General features: G+C 47.6%; 1 non-coding gene across 1 annotated transcript; it reads right to left on the bottom strand.

The window, feature by feature from the left end:
- Positions 1 to 6,489: 6,489 nt before the first annotated feature.
- Positions 6,490 to 6,562, bottom strand: TRNAK-UUU (transfer RNA lysine (anticodon UUU)). The gene has a single exon. It is a non-coding gene; the product is annotated as a tRNA-Lys (tRNA).
- Positions 6,563 to 6,842: the final 280 nt, after the last annotated feature.

The raw sequence follows: 6,842 nt of genomic DNA, 5'->3' as shown, positions 1-6,842 counted from the left end.
AATAAATGTTGCAAAAAAAACAAATACAGTAGTGACGTCTAAAATGAAAACGGTAACTGGGTGGGGTCCTGATAAAATGTCTCTGGTAAAGGGATACACTCCTCTTCTATCGGGGAAAGTGGATTGACCAGTCGATGTATGCGTCTCTCCGGGTCGGGCCTCAGTGGTCTGCCGATGGCAATCTGAGGATTTAAATATGTGAGGCTCTGGAGATAATCCATCACTCGCTGGTTCAAATGCTCTTGAGCAATGATGTACTGGATAAGGTTGGCTAGCACTGGGTCTCTCTCAATGCGTCCACCAGGAAAAGATGTTACTTCTCCGGGTGCTGCACGGCTCGGAAAGTAATAATATCCTCGTTCGCGGGCATAGGGTACGGCGGATCGAAGACGAGCAATCGCTTCTTTCGCAGCAGCTTCTATGGCCAGGTGTGGGGTTGGCATAGATTTCCCCATGAAGGAAATTTCCGTTGGATCTTGGTTGGGGTCTACAGGAGGAATGTGTACTGCTGCCCAATATTCCGAGGTGGATGGGGTGATCCTTGATTTGAACAGCTCGTACTGAGGTGGCTGGGTAGAACCCATGGTACTGCGGGTAAAATCCCACAATATTTTGACAAAGCTACCTGGGGTTGCATCTGGGGTTCTCAGATGAATGCTGGGGCTCGGCATGACAGGAAAAAGTTGTGAGTGTGGTGCACAAGGTGAGGGTTGCTGGGTAAGGTCACAAGGTGGCCTTTATATAGCAATGGAGCCGGATCGTTTTACCGTGGTGAAAGGTAATAAACTTGCCAACTTAGCTCCAAAGGTCAGGTCAGTGTCAGAGATACACATATCTCATAAAGAGACGTGTTACCGTGGTTGTCGTCGGGTTGGTTTTGGTAGTTGTGCCTGGAAAAATATGCAACTATGCGCTGACCAAAAATGCAAGGCCACTATTAGAACAGAGGCGCAATGACAGGCTACGTTAATATACACGGTCGCACGATTACAAAGTGAGGATACACTGAAACTCGGTGCTACTCATACGGCTTAGTCTACCTCGTTAATGTCTAAACGGGCGTGCCTGGTGGATGTCGAGGCTTCTCCACGTGTATCACTGCCGGGATTAGTTGGAGATGGCGGAGGAACTGCAGGGTCGGAGTAGTGATGATGACCATCGTGGGGATTGTTGGCCACAACCCCGTTGGAGTGTGCTCCCAAAAGGCGACGAAGCACTTCTGGGGTCATCAAAGCATCTCAGCTGATGGCTGGAGCTGATCTCGGAGTCTCGATCGGTTGTCCAAACAGCACGACTGGGTTGTCGGCGTTGGGCTCATTTTCTTCTCTCGCCGGGGCTCGAAGAACCAGCTCTCCACGAGCTGCAATTAAATCAATAGTGATTTGATCGCACAGTTCCTCTAGTGCACTTACATAGCGCACCAGGTGCAACAATGCAGGATCTGTCTCGTGATGTCCGTTGGTAACTTGGGGTGGTCTACCATACCCTTCACGTCTGGGGTAGTAGTGGAACGAGCGACAGTTTACTCTGGGCAACAAGTGCCTGAGATGAACTATAGCTTCTCGAGCGGCTAGCTGGATGGCTTGTGGCTCGAAGGAAGTTGTTCTTCCGGTGAACCTGTAGGGGCGCTCGGGTGCTAGACCCCTACCGTAAATGTGCACAGTGGCCCAGAATTGACGGTCTTCACCGCTCCTGGGTCCTTGTTACACAACATATTCTGGTGGCTCCTCTAACGCATAGGCACGACGGGTGAGGTTTGCGAGTATGGTCACAAAACCTCCAAGGTTGGTTGATGTGGTTTCATTGTGCACGACAGGGCCAGGCATTGCGGCTCGGTTTGGGGGTAGAGGATGTGATGTGCTGTGTTGGGGCTAGCGTGCCCCTTTTTATAGGAAAAAGGGGACGGAGTCTTCCTTCGCATGCTTGCGAGAAAGGACTATTTAGGGGCCGGTCACTGGCGCATGAGCGACAGGTTAGGTTGATAGGTTGGGCACCGACTGCCAAAAGGTGTTGGGTCACTGTGTGGCTATCTTGCACGAGAAGCTTGGATGGGGTTTGGTTAAGGTCTAGTGGGTTGGTTTGCCTAAGTTTTTCGACCTGGCTAAGATAGGATTAGCCAATGGTCAGCCTGGCTCTGATACCAAGTCTGCCACGACCGGGTTTTCCGGGTAATAAATTTCCAGAAAAGACCATCGTGCTCATCAGCCCCAGGATTACTGTTAGCTGATGAGGCTCCAACTTGATACAGAAATTTTCAAGCAGAATACAACATATGTAGTACAAGACCATTCTGGCCTGTGAGTACAACAAATGGTTTCTAGTGGTTGATGGCGGAAGCGGTTTGTGAAACATCAGTGTCTATGGGACTCCATTTCCCACGGGAACAGCTGACCAGGTTAACTCCTATGTTCGCGAGGCTGCTATCTCCATTACTTAGGTTCCGGGGCTGTCATCGCGTCGCTCCTCTTCGTGCAAGAAAATCTGGCCAAGACAATAGACAGGGACAAGCCAGTGAGTACTTTGAATGTACTCGCAAACATTATGAACACAGGTATAATATAACAATGATGTGCTGAAAATATTTTATGCTCATGACGTCAGTCACAAACGATAAATGAAACTCTGATGCGTGCAAGCAAGTTATTCATAAAAATGCAATAACATGGTAGTATTAAAATTTATGAAACAAATAACAAGCAATGCCACAGTCGGGCGTCTGAGCGACACCACATAAAGGGCTTTAAAAGAAATGCCACAGTCGGGCGTCTGACCGACACCACATAAAGGGCTTTAAAAGAAATGCCACAGTCGGGCGTCTGAGCGACACCACATAAAGGGCTTTAAAAGAAATGCCAAAGTCGGGCGTTTGAGCGACACCACATAAAGGGCTTTAAAAGAAATGCCACAGTCGGGCGTCTGAGCGACACCACATAAAAGGCTTTAAAAGAAATGCCACAGTCGGGCGTCTGAGCGACACCACATAAAGGGCTTTAAAAGAAATGCCACAGTCGGGCGTCTGAGCGACACCACATAAAGGGCTTTAAAATAAACAATCATAGTGAATATCCGGGAGGTAGAACCATCCCAGAGATACTCGATAATAACCATAATATCACGGGTTAGTCAACAATAATAATCATCATAGTTCTCACAAGTCACAAGTAGTAATTCCATTCCTGGTTAATAGTTTCACCTCCGAAGACCTACACTAAGGCCGACACTTGACCCATCCGAGACTGTAATCCTTAACCATGGACACGGCTATTCGAATAGGTTTAATCTCTACAGAGGGTGTACTCTTTACCCACGAGTAACGGATTTCTTTAGTCCATCGGGACTAATTCCGTCTACGGTCTTTTTGTTGAAAACACACCTAACTCGCACACACCAGCTTATCTCATACGTGTCTGGAATCACCCACGACACCTGTTAAGCAAACTCTAAGTGGGGAGGCTACAACCTCGCGTAGCATGGGATCAAATTTATATCGCACGCTCTAAGGGGTGGCCTCCCCTCTCGGTCCCAACCGGAAACACCCATGCCCCCGGACCAGGTGGACTGCCTACCAGCTACAACCGGTATCTTCCACCATGGCCTCTCTGTACGGTGTGTGCTAGAAAGAGGTTGACAACTAACTGAACCGTACTCTACTTGCTGTAGAGACAAGTGGTAGTACGAAACAAGTATGGGGGTTACTGGCACAAGACTCGATCTACGGTCGACTCAGGAGGTTTAAGTATTCCCTGCATGATTAGCATGACGAATATATATTTCAACCATCAGAGTCACCGCTCATATCACCTTGCCATGCCATACCAAACATAACCGTCCCGACGGAGACCGGCGACAAACTCATGCCTACCCAAGGCAGAGGTTTTTCTCGGGTTCCTGCCGGTATGCATGCAAGGCACATGAGGGTGATTATCATCACAAGTGTGTCCATTTCCAACAGCATGGAAATCAATAACATGCACCCATGCATATGATCATATCACATGAAATAACAAGTTTCTCCAAAGTGAGGTGATGTTATGAACGTGTCATCGAACACACAAAAATATTATGCCGGGGTTCAAAATGCTTGCCTTCAATGTGTGGAAAGGCAGGGTGCACTCCAAAACTTGAAACATTTCTCCCCTCTTCAAAAATCCTATTTTAGCAATATAAAAGAATTAACACACAAAATAAAAACAGCACCAAAAGTTGTTCTGAAATTTTTTCAAATAAATCTTAAAATAAACTAGGTGAAATTCGAGAGAGGTAGGAAAAAGTATCATTTCATTTGGAGTTGTATTTAAAAAGTTATAGCAAGTCAAAGTTCTGGTCAAAATCTGTTATTTAAATAAAACAGAAAAGAAAAAGTTTTCGGAGGGGAATACGCTTTCGGAGCGGGGAAAACGTACTGGGGGGATTACGCCTTCACTTAATCCCACGTGGACAGGCACGCGGTCGCTGACAGTGGGTCCAGAGGGCCCACTGGTCAGGTTTGACCAGTGTATCCCTCCTCTTTCTCTGTCCCAAGCGGAGGCGGAACTCCGGCGATCGCCGCTGGCGATTAGCGGCTTTGTTCGAGAAACCGAAGCCATCCACGGGCTCAGGGGGTCGAGGCGGTCCCGCCGGTGGGTGTTATGGTCTCGGGGGTGGACGGGGTCATCGGCGGTGAGCTTCGCGGCGGACGGACAGCTTCGGGAGCAGAGTGTGATTGGGGTTATGGTGATTCCTGATCAACATCGAGTAGTGGGAATGGTTCACGGGAAGATGAGGAAGCTCTTGGTGGAGAGAACAGAGAGTGGGAGGTCCTGGTGGTGCCGAATTGGCCAGGGCAGTGGCGGCGGCAGGAGTTGCCGGAGATGAGGAAGGAGGCCTCCCCGGGTCGATTGGCTGCCACGGGAGAACTAGGGGAGCATTCTAAGATTGCATGTGTGCTTGAATGGGTTCGGGGTCCTCTTTTTATAGCTCGTCGAGGTTGGTTCCGTGGCGGCCGTGGATAAGCCCTCCGGCGAACCGCCTCTCTGTAGCCAGGGCAACGTGGCGGCGACGAGCGCTAGTGGAGACACTCGTGGATGAGCACGCGCTGTTCCAGGGGCCAGGTGGCGAGCGGAGGAAGGTTCGGCGGCGCCGACATGGGCAGAGGCTGTCGGGCGGTGGCGGCGGCTAGCGCTTGGCCTGCCGGGCGCGGCGAGGGGTGGCTTGGCGCGTAGCTGTGAGAAGGGGAGCGCGTGGCATGATGCCGCGGAGCGAGCCAAAACCGTGGGGCCAGCGTGTCGGCTCGGCGCACGGGTCGTGCAATACGCGCGCTCTGGGTGCGTCCCATGCACGCACTGAGTGTGCTCAACGAAATGCCAAAGCATGCTAGAGGTCGCGGTTGAGGCTGTGGGTTAACAGGTCTAGGTTTGGGCTTGCAAGGAGATCAGTGGACAAGCTGGTTTGGTCAGGGGATCAGGTTCACAGTGCAAACCAAAAATTCATGCCAAAACAGATCCTGCCCATAAGGTGTTTGGCAAAATGCCAAGGGCACTTAGGCAAGTCTTGGAGTGGCCAAAAACTCCAGATGGTGGTCTCTTTAGATGTACAAGAGGGTGGTGGGGTTAGTTGGTCAAATGCAGCAACTTGTTAGTGCATAAAGAGCAAGTAAACTTGTTAGTACAAAACTCAATTCTGGACAGGAAATAAATAGCATTATTTCGTGAACCAAAAATGATCCAAAAGGTGCATGCTCCTGGACTTAAGGGTATAACATGGAGGACTACAAGTAGGAGAAATAATCAAGGGTTAAAGAGCAAGTAAAAATATGGTTGCTGTACAAACCATCAAGTTGGTCCAGAATGAAAATGAGGTTGATTCACTCAAATTTTTCAAAGAACAGCACGAGGTTTTTGCATAAAGTTGAATCATATGCTACTAACAATATCCCATAATTTTGGTGGAGGCTAGATAGAATTGTTTAAAGGAGTTGTAGTGCAAAAATGCACTCTGGACCAGAGAAGAAAAATTGAGTGTAGGGTTCAAAGTATTTCATGAATGAAATATATTTTTGCATAAAAGTGATTTAAAAACATCACGTGACATCTCCAAATTTTTCCGGGAATTTTAAGTGAATCTATCAAATGGTTGTAGTTCAAATATGGCCATTTAACCTTGAAAATCCATTCTTAAAGATCAAGCAATTAAATTAGTTAATTAGTTATACTGATAAAAGGAAAGTTTTTCTTGAGAGGTTAAACAAGTCCAATAACATATTTGAAAAGTTTTCTCTTTGGGAAAAACTCATCATAACAGGGAAGGAAATGATTTGAAAATCAAAATGGAGCTCAGATATTCAAAGTTTTAATTCCTGGCAAAATTTTAATTCATTAAAACAAGGCCAAATTTTTGGGGTGTCACACGAAGTCGAGATGTTGATGAGAAAGGGGCTTTTCTCAGGGCCAAAGAGTGCTCTTTGAAGGCTACTATGCATCCTTATGAATACAAGAGTGGTTTTTTTTGTTTTGGGTATAGCAGGACTTGAACCTGCGACCATTAGGGTAAAAGCCCAATGCTCTACCAACTGAGCTATACACCCGATTTTACAAGAAGGCTTGGTGCGGAAAAGAAAAGAGGGCGGCCTGGCCCCTTTTCTTCTTATCATATCACAAGGGCGCGGCTCTGTATGGTATAGTACTGTGGAACAAGTTTGGGAGTCCTTTCCACTCATTGAGGATTCTATCTAAAAAAGAATGTCAACGGGGGAGACTACTTTGAAGTCCGGGCTGAACAAACTACTTCTCCTGCTACCAAAACAGAGAAATAAGGAAATAAGATGGATTCATCTAATAAAATACCCAATGCCTGTAGTTGAAGAA

This window comes from Triticum aestivum, chromosome 4B, assembly GCF_018294505.1.
Source record: "Triticum aestivum cultivar Chinese Spring chromosome 4B, IWGSC CS RefSeq v2.1, whole genome shotgun sequence".
Lineage (NCBI taxonomy): Eukaryota > Viridiplantae > Streptophyta > Magnoliopsida > Poales > Poaceae > Triticum > Triticum aestivum.
Note: the sequence above shows the minus strand (reverse complement) of the source record. Positions and strands in the feature narration are given on the sequence as shown.